This window comes from Ambystoma mexicanum, chromosome 7q, assembly GCF_040938575.1.
Source record: "Ambystoma mexicanum isolate Mex_15411 chromosome 7q, UKY_AmexF1_1, whole genome shotgun sequence".
NCBI classification, from domain to species: Eukaryota; Metazoa; Chordata; class Amphibia; order Caudata; family Ambystomatidae; genus Ambystoma; species Ambystoma mexicanum.
In genome coordinates, this window is record NC_090941.1 from 86631099 (window position 1) to 86648019 (window position 16921).

Consider the following 16921-nt stretch of genomic DNA (forward strand, 5'->3'; position numbering starts at 1 on the left):
TAATAGAATGAAAAAGCTAATTGAATTGAAACATGTTTAAGGAACTGACATACACATGCAAAGCATAACCTTTTTGGGTATGTCCTTAGTTCCAAGATCACAGCTGACAAGATACAGTTTAGTCAAGTTGCCTCAGCGAGTACTTGATGAAGGACCATTAGCACCCGGGCGGGGCTCACAGACAATCAGGTTCCACAGATTGTGGGCTGAAACCTCTGATCTCAGCCCACATTCCACGGTACCCGCAGGCTGCCTCCTCTCCCACGCAGCACCATCTTCCCCCACCCTCCAGTTCTTTTTTTTTTAAGCCAAACCCCACCCCTGACCCACTTGCCTGATTGTTGCTTCAGTCCATCTTGCTTGTCTGGCCACCATGGTAATAGAAGAGGGGCTCTGTACGGAACCCCACATTCAACAACTATGTTGGCCATCTTGGAAAAGCATTTTTATTCATTGAACAGGACACACACATCGGCCCATTAAGTGAATGGAAATGCTTTTTTTTTAGGGGGGGGGGGGTTAATGTCCCGGTGCCCTCGTGTAGGCAGGCCCTTGCTTTTCTCGGGCCTATAATTTAGGCTGCTGGGCCGTTACCCTCCGGTCCAGTCTGATATTCATACTAAATCTGGAGATTCATTGATTGGTGCAATACCAATGATATTCCCCAGACTGAGGTAATCATTAATATTGGTCGGATTACTTACTTGTGCAAAATCATCTATTAAATTGCGCTGCAAACCTAGGCCCATATTCAGAAGTCAATTGCTGTCAAATGTATCCAACATCGATAATTCCACTGATATTGGCAGATGTGTTTCTTCAAATTCACTTGTGAGTGCTAATTCCATGGCCAAATGTGCAGAATTTGATAAAGTTGTCGGTTTGAGAAATTCAGTGATTTTTCTCTGCTCCGAGCACAGTGCAATCTGTGCTCTGTTCTCTTCAACGGCTGTCGCTATGCATTAGGCAGTCACGTTGGTGTGCAGATTTCCGCACACACGTTGTTTTAAAATTCGCCTGCTGTCAGTGACACTATTCTTTCCCACATTTGTTATGCTTTGTAACTGGTAAACTTTATGAGTTGCCATTATGGTAGTTGATTAGAAATAAATATAATCCACTCACCACTCAGCAAACACTAAAACTGCTGCCTTTGCACTCAGTGCAATCCTCTCGCTCAGCGTAGAATGGAGATATTAAAAATGAGCCACACATCTCCTCTCCAACAAGCACTGTTGACAGATTCCAAACTCATCCTGACAAAAAATTCTTTGCACTCAGTGCATTCCATTCCTGCATGACCCTGACATCTCTTCGAATTCAAGGCATGGCCCTTTCTCATCCAAATGGCCAGGTGCTCCCGATAATGGCATGCCCAAGAACACCTGATACAGAAGAACAAAGGTAGGCAAATAATCTGTCACCAGCTAGGCAAAGTTAGGTAAATAAAGTGTCAAGTGACAGAACCACAAGGAGAACATGTTCTTGAATATTTGACCTAATGTCAGTCAAACCCTTTCACCACTAGTTTCCTCTCTGCTTATCTTTAAATAATTTTCCAGGAAATACTTACACAATTCTATGACTATGTAGTGTAGGAATCTGACATGAAGCTGGATCACGTTGGATCAAGCTCAAGTGCAGCATCTTCTGATAGTCTTCTGAAGAGCCTATATTAATTAATAATTTGTGCTATGATTTTACCAAACAAAACGTTCACAATGTTAACACAAGTACAAAAATACACACTGCATAAGTGGAAAAGGAAAAACTGGAAAGAAGAAGAAAAGAGACCAAAAGAACATAAACGTATAACCCAATTGATGCAGTAGACTGAATAGCGTTAGACACATTTAGGTAAAATCAGATTAATAACTTTGGCAACAGCTACAGTCAAATATGTTAAGTTGCCTGCAGATAGTCTGTACCAGAACAGCTCTGATTTGAGTCAAAATTAAATGTATGTGTGGTTCTTATGAGTTTTGAACTGAATATGTTGCCATACTTTTTCACTGGGATTTATAATGTGCACCACAGTCATTTCCATGTTCTCCATTTGCACACGAGCATCTGAATGACATGGGGTGAGTTAAGTTAGTGGGAAGAGGAAAAATGCATGATAACTTCACTGTTGCATGCAGACTGGATGTTCCCTTAGCTCTGTGTACAGGTCAGTTGCAATGTCTCCAATGATATCAAGACCATAGAGGAGTTTTATCTGAGGGGGCAACTGCACAATGGGGGTGTTAGGGTGCATTGACTGGGGCTTTCGTATATGAGTTGTTTGTAGAGGCATAGTGTTCTGTTGTTTGATATCTCTTGAAAGAGGTGTTTAATTGCTATGTGTGGGTGGTGTCGTTTTGTATGTGTATTGTCTCATCAAACATAGAAATCGATCATGTTATTGCAGGGAGCAGGTTGGCGAGGGACTTAGACAAACCTGAAGCCACACGTAGGAGTTCATACATGGCAAAGCAAGGCAGGAAAGACATAACAAGCCATAGCATTGCATGACAAATGCCTCTATATGCAAAAGACATGGTGTCCTCCTTGTGGTCTCACTATTGGGCTCTGCAGACAGCTCCAATTTAATTTTCTCACTTTGTCGCTGTCAAATCATGTTTCTGTGTCCATGTCTGTTTGGCTTTCTCACTCTCTTCCTCTTTATTTAACTCTCTCTTTCTCTCTCTCTCTCTCGCTCTCACTCTCTGTCTCTCTCTCCCTCGCTCCCTCTCACTCTCTCTCTCTCTCTCTCTCTATCTTTCTCACTATCTTTTCCTATAAAAATAGAAACATTGAATCCCATGTTAAATAAGAATCTGGGAATTGGCAGAGGAGGGGAGACTCCACTCGGTTCATAGAAAGGGCTGCCCGAGATATTAAAACCCCAGGCATCGCTTTCACCTTTGTTTGTGTGATAGTTGGCAGGCTTAGAACGGTTTCAAACCTTACTCTAACTTGACAGGTGCAGTGGCGAACTGGGGCTTTTGTCCATTATGGCACTACATAACAATTTCCAGCCCTTCATCGAGCATCAGGGAAGTGGCCATCAATAAAACCCTAGTGTTTTATCCCAGAAGTCAATCCAAATCAAGTATCTCTGACAAGCTTCAAATTACTCTCACAAAGCAATCACAGATACATGTCACATTGAAAACCCTGTCCCCTTCCTCCCTGGCATAGAGGCACTTCTAAACCTTCATTTTATTTATTTATGTATTTATTTTGAGAATGATGTTGAAACCTTACAGAGTATTCTACGTGATGAGATGAGATGAAGAGCAGGAAAAATAACATGGAGAATTCAAATTCCTCAAACTGACCCACAATGCTAGAGCCACTATCCCCTAGCCCAATGAAGGTGCCACAGCTGCAGGAAGGTGAAGCAATGCATGTTGGCAGTGAAAGAAAGGGGGGTGGGATAGGAGGAAAGGATGGGTAGACCAGTCACAATGCTTTCTCAAATTTACAGATTCTATGGCTCCTTAAAAGGTACTTAATATGCAGGAACCTTTTCCAATTCTGATTGGCTCAGAATGGGTTAATAAAATAAGGAGACTGTGGCAGAATGTGACAACACTTTTGGTGTTAGCATGTAGTGCTATAGAAATGTGGTTGTAAATTGTGTACAAATAATCAAATTAATGGTCTAAGTTATCCTAGCACAAGACCCCTGATGAAGTTCTAACAGTAAAAGTGTTTTTAGGAATGAAACATGTTGGGTTTAGGAAATTTTTGTACAGTTAATCAGGGCCAATAATTGGTTTGAGACAACAAACAAGCTGTATAACCCCAGGTTAGAGGTATCTAAATGCACCACTGGTGTTTTCTTGAGTGTTAAACATGAGTGGTTCTTTAAATGGTTTTGTATGGGAATGAACAAATTGTCTGGATGAATTGCATTGTTTTTTTTAAAAAAAGATTGTCTTTGATGTGTTGCTGTTCTAAATAATTACTGTACTGAATAATGAGCTGATATGAGAAATTGTCATACTAGCACTTTAATAGAATATGAGATGTACATATATTCAGTAAAACAAATTTGTTAAAGGGACGTTATGGTTATGTGGCGCTACAAAAAACCTATGAAATTCAATGAAAACATGTTTTGTTAAAGGGACTTTATGGTTCCAAACCGAAAACCTCCTGATATTCGCCAGTTATGGTAAGCTAAGCAACCATAGCTCACGCTACCACCGTGCACTGTTAGGACTAACACCCAGGACATCAAAGATTACATTTTTCCTTTACTGACATATGTAGGCCAGTAACAGTCAGGAACTAAACATTTTAAAAGTACTACATTTGTTGACTTATACTTCAAATAATTTCTTACAGTACTTCACTTGGTTTTCACTCACAGCATATGAAACATATACATAGGGGAAAGCACAGACTTGGAAGACAGCAATGCTTTCTATGTATGAGGATGATCAGTAAGGGTATCAACAGATTTTTTGTTTATAGTTCTGATGTTTTTTTATTACTGTACTTTCCCTGGATATGCTCATACTTGTATACATTGTACTCATATTACTTTCCTTAGGGTCTGCTCAGATTATGTGATAGTTATACATAGGGAAGTAGTAGTTTTGAAGGAGAGCAATCATTTCTATGCATGAAGATAATCAGTTAGGTTATGAAGATAGCCTGGTAATACTGCTGCTTGTTTGTTTACTTCATTCCCCCTGTATATGATCATATTTGCATGTGTTGTTGTCTGTTTTTTGTTTTCAATAATGCAATTAGGTAGTAAGTGGGTTTTATTAGGGACTTATTGAGTGTTTCACAGTACGCTGAACTCTGATAAGAAAGCTTTTATCATTTCACTATTCCACATGGCAAGGTTATTAATATTACACATCCATCATGTATGCTGCACACAATGCCTATGGTTCTACATGAGTAGCTTAGTATACTGGAAAGAACTTCATAATAGAATGCTATTTATATCAATACATTGCTTAATGCACTACGTACCTCATGACATTTATTCAAATGATCCTTGACACTTTTTTTTTATCAAAATTACAATAAGAATCCCTTGAACAGACTTTTCATGAAAAGTAAATGCACATGTTATGTAATTAGTGATGTCATCAATGACAGTTTTGATGCAATCTTTGATGTCCTGGGTGTTAGTTTTAGCAGTGCACAGTGGTAGCGTGAGTTATGATTGCTTAGCTTACTATAACTGGCGAATTTCAGTGGTTTTTCGGTTTTACTTGGAACCATAACGTCCCTTTAACAACTTTTTTCCCCTGAATTTAATAGGTTTTTAGTAGCGCAACTTAACCATAACGTCCCTTTAACAAAGTTTTTTTCACCGAATTTCATAGGTATTGAGTAGCGCAACTTAACCATAACGTCCCTTTTCATGGGTTTTTAGTAGAGCAACTTAACCATAACGTCCCTTTAACAAAGTTTTCTTCACTGAATTTCATAGGTTTTTAGTAGCGCAACTTTACCATAATGTCCCTTAACAAAGTTTTTTTCACTGAATTTCATAGGTTTTTAGTAGCGCAACTTATCCATAACGTCCCTTTAATTACGTTTATTTCGCTGAATATAAATATAGATAATGGAAATCTGATAAATGTTTATGACGACTCCCTTACCTTACATTTATACAACATAGAATAGACTAAACCACCTGTCCTGCTAGTGATTTTGATGTCTATGGCCGTGCGCATGTCCATGGGCGGACGCGGTCACCATCAGAACTATCCAAAAACTCAGGGGGTATCTTACATTATTGTATCATACAATAAAAACACCAAACATATTCAAAAAGCACCACATAAATACATTACATTTAATAATAAATAAGAAGTGGAAACTGTATATGTAAGACACCAACCATCCACTGAAGTAGCATTTCCAATATAATGGAATATACCAAAACAAAATAAATATGCCTCCAACTGAATTAACTCACAGAAACTGCACAGCAAGAAGCAAGAGCATACTTACACAGCACAAACAGCAAATGTTTGTAAAAAAGTAGTAAGAACACTACATTTATTTCATATACTTATACATTTTCTGTATTATGTACACTAAAACTAATATTTATATATTTTTTTAACACAGAAATGTCCAGTACTTTGGAATGGCTGGAAGAAAATTTACCATGAGAGGAAATGAGTGAAGACAGTGATAATAACGGTAGACACAACATTTCTCTATATAAGCCAATTAATAACCATTACTTTATGTGTACTTAACACAATTTTTTAACAGACCACACAACCAATACACATAATATACCAAAAGAGATATTAGAAGATCCTCTGAAACGAATGGAACAAAAAATTGATGTGTTAATGCAACACTTCAATCAACTAAAAGAGTGTGTTATGGACCACATTAAAGAAAACATTAAATACCACTGTCCCGCATGTACCTGTTCCCCCTCTCCATGTCCCAGCCAACTATCCCCAAACCCTCCCCACCTAGAAAAACATTATGATGAGACTTCCATCCCTACCTCTCCTTCCATACATCATGTCCAAACCCCTAGTTCCCCTGTATTTGTTTCAGTTTCTGCTTCCCCCTCTCTTTCCTATGTTTTCTACTGTTAAACAATAATACAATTTTAAGTGTGTTCTTAGTATATGCCTGTGTCTTATTTTTTTTTTTAAAAAGGCAGTCAAGGTGTCTGCGGACAGCGCGGCTGTCCGGGGTGTCCTCAATTAACCAACATGGGGCTGTCCTAAGGACACTATACCTGTTCGTAATTTCCATAATTAAAATGGAAGTGTCCTTAGAAGACACAAGATGTCCGTCTCTCCGCAATCACCCAAAATGATCCACAACCAGAATGAATATATCCGTAGAACACATATCCCGTCCACCTGTCCGCAAAGTTTTGACGCACATTTATTTTATCTGGGGTCTTCAACATTGTTTGTAGAACACCGGCGCACATGCGCATCACACACTTGGGTCCTACGAACATCGCGCCTCTCCGCAACTGACCGTCACACGTGTGTCACACTTTTAAATAGTTCGGGGACCCGAACACTGTCCATAAAACACCCGCGCGCATACGCACAACCATCACTGCGCATTTGGTGTCCTGCGGAAGCTGTCCCATTTGCAAACGTGGCCGAGATGTCATCATGTGACCGCACCCATGCTGAGCATGTGTCCTTATTTGCGGACACTGTCCAGGGCCCCAAACATTTGAAAAATGCTTTTTTGAGCAATCCAAGGTATTCTACAGTAAAGGTTCACCATTGCACATGTTCCAATGTCCCTGCCGATCTACATACTTTTTGGAACTTTTTGAGCCCATTCTTGGTGTTCAAAGTGTTTGGGGATGGCGCGGGTGTTCGCAAAGCACGCCCCAGCACCCCTATGAAAGGCCACACCCCAGAGCTGATCCTCATTCTGCTTTTGGATTTCCAACATTTACAACAGGGCAATTGTGCAGGTTGCTGTTCTTGGTTCCTGGTTCCTAGTTCCTTGTTATTAACCTTCCAGATGGCATCCCAAATTGCTTTTGCTGATACTGCCTCCACATCAGCACCCTCATCCCCTCCACCACCACCACATCTCCAAGGGCCTGTAGAGGGGAACAGGCATAAGGGTGCAGAGGAGATGGATGAAGAGGATGAAGAGGATGAGGTAGTGGAAGTCCCTACTACTAGTACTCATTGTGAGTCTTGGGTGTGGCTGTTATTTACCACCGTGGATGGAAAGTCAAAAGCTCAAGCAAACAAGGTGATCTGCACTCAGTGCCACATGGTGCTGAGTTGTGGTAAGCCTGGTTCTTATATCTTTGGTACTACATCAATGTAGCAACACCTAAAGTCATTCCACGGTGGGGCTATTCTTAAGGTTGCACCTTGCAATAAACGTAGCAGGTTGAGTTCCTCTACAGCATCCTCCGTTTCCACTCCTGTCACCACAAAAGACACTCCTGTGGGACAGTGCATCCCTCCAGCTGCCTCACAGTCCATTCATTATGCTGTTAACCCTTACCCTTCGAGGGTCACAATATTGTGCATGTACTGCGACGCAGTACTCTGCAGGGGGAGAACCTTCAGACTGCTTTCGAGACTGCAGTCAAGGAGCATCAGAAGGACTGCGACTTACCTGAATAAGGCCCACCCTACATCTTCCTCTCTCCACCTGCCCTTTCTTATCCCTGTGGTCGGTGTCCCTTCCTAATCCTCCTTTCCCCTCCTTTCCTTTTGTGTCATGATTAAAAAAAATATATATATATAAAACAACAAAAAAGGCTCTTTTCAGAGCTGCCTTTCACAGTTTAAAAACAGAAGTGACAAATAAATAGTGCAGGGCCCTGTGCATTTTTAGAAGTCTGCGGACATCTAAATGCTGTGCAGTGCTGCCCTGTCACAACCATTGCACCTTTCTCTGGGAGGAAGTGCTGGCTCTGAAAAGAGCCTTTTTGTGGTGTTTTTTTGTGTTTCAAAAACTTCAAATGGTCAACACCTACTGCAAAATGGATTGCTGTAATTCCAAAAAAGGTTGCAATGCATTTTATATATTTCGTAGAAAAATCTGATTGCCGGCATAACTAAGATGTACTCCATCTCTGTGAAATATATGTGTGCTACAAAACATAATGTTTTCATTCTGAAAAGAGGACATACCAGCATCTCTCAAAAAGGCACAAACAGCCTTGGTAACATTGTGCCTTGCTTACTCCATTTGTGGACCAAATGGAAAAGAATGCAGCCACATTTGTCTCTGCGCAATACGGGAAGAAAAATACTCTGGAGTTTGGATACATGTCCATGACTTTGCCAAGTCCTTCTTTCATTGCAAATTGCAAAGCGATTCTGGACACATGTTCCCTCCACAGTGAATGATAATAATGTCTGGAGGACGCTGTGTCACCGAAGAAGCACAGAGGTACCAAATCCACCCACTTCATTTCACGCACTCCATGCCAGTTCACTTCCACATGAGAGAATTCAAGATGTGCATCCACTCCACAGCGATCTGCATGCACCTCCAACCAATTTATCCACGAATCTCCCAAAATCCAAACAATCTGCTTTCTGAAACACACAGTCATAGCTATCTGCTCTTCTCTCAGGAAAAAGACCTACTGACAACCTCTCTCCTTACACAACACACTCAGTAATCCTTATTGACTAATCCTTTGCTCTGCTCATTCTCATTTGCATGCCTCTCAACCCCAAAATCTCTGCATGTAATACGCGCTGTCCACGGACAACCGCGATGTCCGCGGACAAATCAAAACATCTGAGCGTGGGGAATGAAAGTTAAAATAGTGTGCCCCATTTCCCCTTTGAGGTTGGCTCTGAAAAGAAAGTTCTTATTTTGGTTTTTTTGCAGATGCTTCAGAAACAGCTTTTATTTTGTGTTTTTTGTTTTCTTATTTTCCTCCAAAAATCTTCACATTAGCTTCTCCAAAGCAACCCTTATGTTCCAAAACACCATGGCATTGCCCATGAAAGATAAAGAAATGCCATCTTATTTAAAATAAACAACATTACCAGAATCAATGTTCTCATTATTACAGAAGAACATACCAGCTCTAAGCATGAAAGCAAACATGCATCAGTTGATTGCACACCTAGCAATATTTTGCTGAGGACAAAAAACAAAACTATCGTCCCATACTGCTCTAGGTAACAAAGCAGAAAAAAATAACCTTGGCATTTGGAAGGACTTTCATGATTGCCTGAACCAAGTTTTGCAGATCTTGCAACAAAGTAGGGGCACTGACTTAGTACAAAAGCAAAGCACCACAGTGTAGGACAACTACATGTGGACTATGAAACCTAGCCATATCCTGACAAACTACTAGAATTGCCTGCAAATTCAAATCAGGCACAGTGCTCCACACCACATCCACTCCTTTTGTGTCAAAATGGTTAGCCACATTCCTAGATTTAGCATACTTCTCCAAACCATTCACAAACATATCTCCAACCAACAACACCCTGACATCTTCACTACACACAGCCCCTCTCAATACGAAGCAGAACCTCAACACTTGACTGGTTAATCCTCAAAATACACTCCCACTTCATGCTCGGAAACCCCAGATGTGACATTTCCTGTCTGCGAACAACCGCGCTGTCGGTAAGCGCGTAAGTAACATGGGGGAAGCCCTTCTACCCTTTCCACTGCACTCTCTGCACCACTTCTTCATTGGCTACTGTTAAGCAGTCACACAATCATCAACCAATCACATCCAAAAACTCTACATCTAACTCTGTCATCAAAGATCAGAACTTTAGATACACAAATGATCACTTTCAGTACAATTCGGCTGTGACTGGAAAGGACCTACAGCAACAACTACTATAAAACTCCCCAAGATTTCTACTTGCAGATTCATGCACATCCACATGCATGAACACAAACTACATGTATGAATATTTTCTACACAGTACAAGTACACCTCTTCTAGTAATACAATACATCCCAGGAGCATAGCTCAGCGGAACGTGCACGCCTTGAAAGCAAAACAACACGAAGCAACACAGATTCAATCCCCGGGTCCGCACTTCGAAACCTCGCGGTGTTTAAGCATGCTATAAATACACAACTAAGACAAAATAATTACGCAACTAAAAAACAAACAATTCATGTATCAGCGCCTCGATGCCCGCGGGCTGTGTAAGTGTTTTGAAAATGTAGAATAAAATAAATAAAAATATGAACAGAGTAACTGCCACTTACGTGTATAAACTGTGAAATGAATGTACTGTCATTTCTCCCATCTGTTATGATGAAGTGTCAATTGCAAACCTTTCAGCTCTCCAAATGTTTGTTTACACACACACCTATCTAAAAAAATATTGCTTCATATTATAAGATGGGAAAAAAAACAGTATAATTATGAAAAAGACTGTCCAGTGTACTATAAAATTACATGTAGCCAGGATGAGTACAGACATCTTCATTCAAGCACACACGTAGACAATATCATTAGAAAGGCTCCCAGATCCAACAACACCACTGCCTCTATATGAAATCCTTCTGCTTTATTTCCCACACCTTCACAAAGCCATACATTGAATGCTTTTATGTACAGTCTCTGCCATTTACCCTGTAAAAATAGCAGAAAATGCATGATTATTTCTTCTATCTCTTAACATTCATTAACATAACATTAAAAAAAACAAGTGTGCTCTATACGTTTACTATTATACTCATTTGAAAAACATATTCAACTAACAGATTCTAAATAAAATATACAGGATGTACATAGGCAAAGGAACGTGCAAAACAAAGTCTATATTAACAAAGATGCTATAAACACACATATTCACTAACTTCTTTCTTTTATAATTTCAGTGAAGGCCACTCTCCTGAAAAGCAGCAGTGTCTGAAGTACAAACAAGGACCTAGAAGAAACCTACTCTTTCCATACAAAAAAGTAAGTACAAAACTAACATAATGTTCTAACTGTTACTCAAAACACACTAGCATTTTAGTATTGTAGAAGAAACAAATACATTAACCCTTTACCAGTAGATGTAGTATTAGTGCTTCCTCTTACCAGTTCCATACTTTATATTGTCCTATGAAGCCCCGCATAGTAACACACAAATACAAGAATAGCCTTCCCAACTTGATGTAGCTACCCATTGCACAAACACACCTCCACAATCATACTTACCATCATACTTAGACACTCATGCACAAAGCACACATTCACTGCACAACAGCCCAACCCATACTTTCTTTTTTATCTCCAACAGACCCCAAAGAATGCCTACCAAAAAGCAACTCTGTAGAAAACAACACAGAAGTAGAGAAAATAAAAATAAAAGTGTCCAAAATAAATATTCATCTGTATCAGATTTTGTACAAAAAGTTCAAACAAAACGGCAAATACAGTCATTAAGTGAAACAAAACAAGCTTCCAATACAGAAACGTTCCCTCCTCTATCAAAATGTAAAACCAAACAGAAAGTGATTAGCAAGACTTCAGCTACCACTACTGCTAACGCTGCACCTATAAATCTTGATGTAGTGGCAAGTAAGCATACAAAAAACGTTTTACAAAAAATGTTCCGCCACAGAGTCCTTCCGAACCTTTTAAAAACAGGAGAGAAATCATGCACAACCCTTAAAACCTACTGTATCAAATTAATCCTAGAACCTCTTATAGACAGTGCAATCCTTCTCAAAGGGAAGTTATTTATTTTAGTTTTAAACAGGATGAAACCACTAACAAAACTATCTACTAAACTACAAAAAAAACTTCACAATAAATGGTATATCAACAAAAATAGCTTCTTAAACATCTGCGAAGGAGAATGGAGGCACACCACGACCACAGAACCGTATTTTAGTGAAGAAGCATATAAACAAAACCAAACAAACCCAATTGCCATACATAGCAGTGGACGAGGGTATGAAAAACGTAATAACACCATTATGGAACAAGAAACTCTGCTCATACCCCCAGAAAACTCAGTATCACCTCCCTATTCTACTCAACCAAAATGTCCAGTCTACAAATGTCTGTGCACATCAATGTGTAACATTGCCAAAAAATCTGTCAAATCTTTACGCCAGTTCCTCAATCAGTATGTAAAAAGAAAAACAAAATCAAAAATGAAACTACTAAAAAATATGGATTCCTGTGCAGTGCGCAAATACACAGGACTACAAGGACATATATTAGCCTGCATTTCAGGACCTATTTGCAAAAGCACCTTCCATCATATCAAAATGATATCAACACATCATTCAACTATAAGAAATCTAGTACAAAAACTGTACTATGCTAAAAGTCCTACTTTAGCACTAGCCAATTTAAATAACACTCTTCTACCTGATACAGCCAAGCAACTACTCGAAGAAATAGAGCATATCCTGAGAAAATATTTTGGCATTGAAAGCCACTTACAATTGAAATAGATGTACAACAAACTAGCAACTACTGTACAAATAGCAACCTTCTATTAAATGCATACAAAAAAGAAATACTAAAGTTTAAAAGTACCTCTGCTGAAGTACCAAACCACGTGTGTGTGTGTTACCGAAGGACGTCCTATAAAAGTACCACAAAAACTATAGACATAACGTACAAAACAGAAGACAATGAAGATTCCAAATGGCTCCAATGAGCTCTCTACCTTATAGCAGAAAACAAATATGACATTAGTGACCCCTTAATACTTTGCAATTACTACACTGCAAAACTTGACAACAATCAAACACCTTCACATGCTATCACAAATAACTTGGAATTATTCCCATTAGCAAAGCCCCTGCAACAACTAAGTTTATATGAGAGCATCATAATTCAAACAGTGCACCCATTTCAAGCAATAATACGCCTCCAGCCAAAAACAGCAAAATTACCTCCCTCTGAATTAGTCAAAGGCATTCGTGGAAAAGCAGTTTTTTTACCATTAGATCTCAAAAAAAATGTACACACTCTAGGAGTACAACGGCCAATAGATCAATCTTTAGTTGTCTTAATAAATGGCATATCTACAAAAGATTAAAAAAATTGGCAACAACTCATGGACTTACATAAAGTTAGACAAGCCCTGCAATATCTACAAAACAATAATGAATACTACAAAGAAATTAATATTAAAGAAAACCTTAGAAAAACGATTGAAATAATTCAAGAGTCACCAGAAACTGGTCAATTTGAAATTCTAAATCCTGCTAGAGAATCCAGTATTTTAGACCATTATACTACTCATCCTTTACACTCTAAAGTCACTATAGATGATGAACTTGAAGCGTACCAAATGTGACTAGCCAAAGGATCTCCAATCAGCATATGGGAAAAAAGTATAGAAGCATGGGCCTTTCCTCTACTCTTTCCTACTAGAAACCATGGAGAAAAGAAGAAGAGTTACTGGATATGTATGACTCCTATGAAAATGCTTTCAAAGCAAATGAAAGCACTGTAATCGACGTAAACTTTACACAGTACCAAACAATGTTGCACAATGAACAGCAACACGAGGAAGAACTCCAGGCCCAACTACAAGTGGACACTCCCGACAGTAGTCAACCTTCTGTAACGGGAAGGCAAGAACCACTTGGACAGCCACTAATAGCAAATAAGGCAGAATTAGCCATGATAGAAGTAGAAAACACCATGTGTCAATATGAACAAGCTACAGAAACTTCGCTGTACTGAAATCACAACTGAACAATGAGCAGCATAGCTTTTTCCAAGAAATAACAAAACAAATTGAACATGAAAATAAAAACTGTACCTGGCAAGACTACACATCTGTATTGATATACGTGAGTGGTGAAGCTGGTACAGGCAAAACATTCCTAATCAAAATCATCAGCAAGTTCCTTCAACAATTGACAAACAACAAACTGTCAGCTGTTGTAACTGCCCCCAGAGGTTTAGCTGCCTACAACATAGGCGATGTCAATTTACACTGATTACTACTCCTTCCAGTAGAACACCAAAACACATTAGACTATTACAAACTTTCCACACAAGCTGCAAAGGAACTAGGCAGAGTTTTCAAACAAATGATGAGGTGAGCATGGTCTCCAACCCAATGTTGGCTTTGATTCACCTCAGATTACAAGAGATCCTCAAAACAGACTATGAACAGCTCTTTGGAGGAAAACACATTATTGTTTTAGGAGATCTTCAATTGACACCAGTGAAAGCTGAACCCATTTTTAAAACCTTAAGGCACAAACTGTGCTGTAAATCTCTTGGCAGCAGAGGAAAAATGTCAACCTTTGGCAACATTTCCAATACAGAGAATTAACATAAAACCTGTGCCAATCTGCAGACCTCACATACGCTAACATTTTAAAAAGTATTAGAGTTGGTGTACTATCTCAAGGAGCACAAGCAATATTAAAAAGCAGGCAAATCCATGTACTCTATGGCATTAACGCATATGCTACTGATGTCATGGAAAAATGAGCACACAAAAATGTCAATTGTATGTCATTGATGCCAACTCTTGCAAGCTGTTCAAAATTCAATGAAACAATGTAGAAAAAAGAAATGGAACCAATAATTGAAATGTGCTCCACAGATCAACTGAACGTACATGGTATGGCACTACCCATGTCTCAGCAAGCCACAACAAGACTAAATACTCTAGAAAACTCTATCTCTGACACAGCTGGTTTGGAGAAAATATTAAAATTATCTTTAAACTGTAGAGTAATGCTTAAACGTAACCTTGATGGGGAGCAAGGACTAGTTAATGGAGCACTTGGTGCAGTTGTTGGCTTTCAAACATACCCACGTGACAACAACATTCAATAGTTAAAAGGATAGGACACTCAATAGCCCGCTTCCTTCTTTTCAAGGACATGTGTGTACGCAGAGAATTTTCACTTACTCTAGCATACGCAGTTACCATTCACAAATCACAAGGTCTTTTCCTAGATAAAGCATTAATAGATATTGGTGCACAGTCCTTAAAGAAGAAATGACCTATGTAGCACTATCACACTTACGTACACTTGACGGGCTATTTCCAATCAACTTTGATGCAAGTAAAGTAAATGCAGATATTCCTTGCATCCAGCGTTCACTCCACACCCCCATCTAAAAACCTATTCTGTTCCACAAAAAAGCAAAACGTTGTAAAAGGAAACTACTTCAAACTGAAATGATACAGGATACCACTGCATTTCCTCCAAAGAAAAAAAAAGAAACTAATACTTCATCAAGTACCACAACCAAAGAAGAATCTACTGGTCAAAGTAACTCAGCTGCTTCTTCACACACTCCGAACAAAGGACTTTGACATAGAACTGCCAGGTCCATTCAAATTTTCAAATATAACACGCAAATGTCACCACCAATTATTGAGAACATTTACTTACACCGTACAATTGTGTTTACAATTATTAGTCCTTCATAGAAATGCAACCAACAATCCTGACAACATGTATAGTGTTCATGGAATAAGACAAGAATTGGACTACTCTGCTGGAATTATCAGATTCACTATAAACTCACAAGAAGATCCACAAGAATTTTTAATGTACTTGCTACAAGTACTAGAAAACAAAAACATACCTATAAATGAAATCTTTTAGATTTCATACCAGTGAAAACATACATGCACTCTCTGCAACCATGTGGCCCAGGAACACGTCCCCAATTAATGCTTTGTGTATGTATCCATACCTAACTGTGAATCCATTCCATTTCACCAACTTGTACAAAATGCAAACCATGGCAGATTATGTACTACCTGCAATTCAAATAATTGCTCCACCTTACAAATACAGACACATAGTAAATATGTAATAGTAATGCTTTTATGTTAAAATGCAGATATTACCAAAAACAACTGTAAACTGATTGGATTCATGCATATCACTTGGTAAGAAAACCTTCCCAACAATAGTTATCATCTAACACGCAGGAGCCACAACCAATGCAGGTCACTACACTACATGTATAAAAAATAATTGTGGATGGTTTGAATGTAATGATAGTACCATTACTCTAAAGAAGAGATTTCCAGCAAATCTTGTAAATGCTTACTTAATATTCTTAAAACCATAATTTAACACGTAATCTGTGTATGAACATAACCAAAACTTCAACTTCAAAACTGTGCACAGTTAGAGTACGCCAACAGGTATCTAACTGCCCCAGAAATCTGCAACAAGCCAACAGATAGAAGATTAGCAAGAAACAAGAAATAAACAGTAAAGCAAGTTTATTTTTAAATCCAGCATGGATTCTTTTCCCACAGTCCCAATGATTTAGAAAACAAACTCAGAAACTGAGCAAATTGCGCAGTACACTGGTTTGAACTATAGTACTTGTAAAGTACTAAATATGAGGGTAAAAAAAATACAGAAATGTCTATTATGCAATGCAATAACTCATTATGAACTACCTGCTCTATCATATGATCTTTTCTTTTATCACAGAGATTGAAAAATTATGTCTGGTCCAGTTACCCATGTTATGAAAAAA